This window comes from Sus scrofa, chromosome 14 (genome assembly GCF_000003025.6).
Source record: "Sus scrofa isolate TJ Tabasco breed Duroc chromosome 14, Sscrofa11.1, whole genome shotgun sequence".
In the NCBI taxonomy this organism is placed as follows: Eukaryota; Metazoa; Chordata; class Mammalia; order Artiodactyla; family Suidae; genus Sus; species Sus scrofa.
The window spans coordinates 111,561,099-111,562,277 of NC_010456.5; positions in this window are offsets into that span (position 1 = coordinate 111,561,099).

A 1,179-nucleotide genomic window follows, 5' to 3' on the forward strand; every position below is an offset into this window, starting at 1 on the left:
CATATCACACCATCGCATCGGACACCTTAAATGTGTGTAATTTTGTTGATTACACCTCAATAAAGCTGAGGAGAAAAGAAATGAGGGTGAAGGACCTCAAGTTGTTTGTGTGTGGGTCAATACTGATGGAGTTCATCTCGTAATAAGGACTCTCAAATAAAGATTCCAAATGGACAACAAAGTTATCCATTCAAAATGTTCAAATCAAGAACTCTAAATCATCTGGCCTGAACAATCTGACAATGAAATAATCTAATCATCCTTTATTTTCCAGTTCCATTTGCCAGTGTAGATTTGGCCAGAGAGGGTTCGAAATAAAGATAAAGGGAAGGAAACAAAGACAGGCCATTTTTCTCTGGGGAGCCCTGAGGAAAGGATGTGATCATGTGGAAGTTGGGGGCCCTTTGGGGACCCCTGCAACTGTGACTCAGATGACCCTTCCTTCCTACTGAAACAGAAGAGACAGCAAAGGGCTGTCTCTCAGGGCTGTGAGAACAAGAAGCTCAGGCGCCCTCCTGGCTTCACCATAGGTTTAAGGGGGTAGGGACTTGGCTGCCTATTGAAATCTCATCCTTTCTTAAGCTCAAATTCTACCTTCTCCAGAAAACCTTCTCCACATAAGCCTATATGATTTATAGTCAGTTTGTAGCAATTTACTATCTCATTAGATTATATTCTTTCATTATGACTTTCTTAGCTTGTAAACGTCTTTAGGGCAGAAATCATACTTTGGTGTTAAAAATGTCTGCAATGCCTAGTGTAGGGTTGAGAACGTAATAGGTGCTCAACAAGTAAGTGTTTGATGGAAAAGTTGAAAGGAAGAAACCATCAGGCTCCTTAAAGCTTCCTAAGCATCTTTCTAACAACAAATACCAGAGCCAGTTGGGTCATATTTCTGTATTCTCAAATCGGAGGGCTGAGGTTCACCCAGTACATGGTGTATTTTGCTCTGAAGAAAGCTACCCTGAATGCAAATTAAGTCTCAAAGCCCTACAAAGGACAACCAGGAAAGCACGGTCCCTTCTAAATCCCCTTGGGGACCAGGCTCCCCTCTCCGTGTGTCTGTGTCTGCGGTGAGTGTGCGTGGGTGGGGGGGCTGGGGTGGGGGAGGGCAGGGGGCAGGAGGGAGGAGAGAGACTCCACGCAGTGATTATGTGGAGGGGATTTGCTATGTCCCTT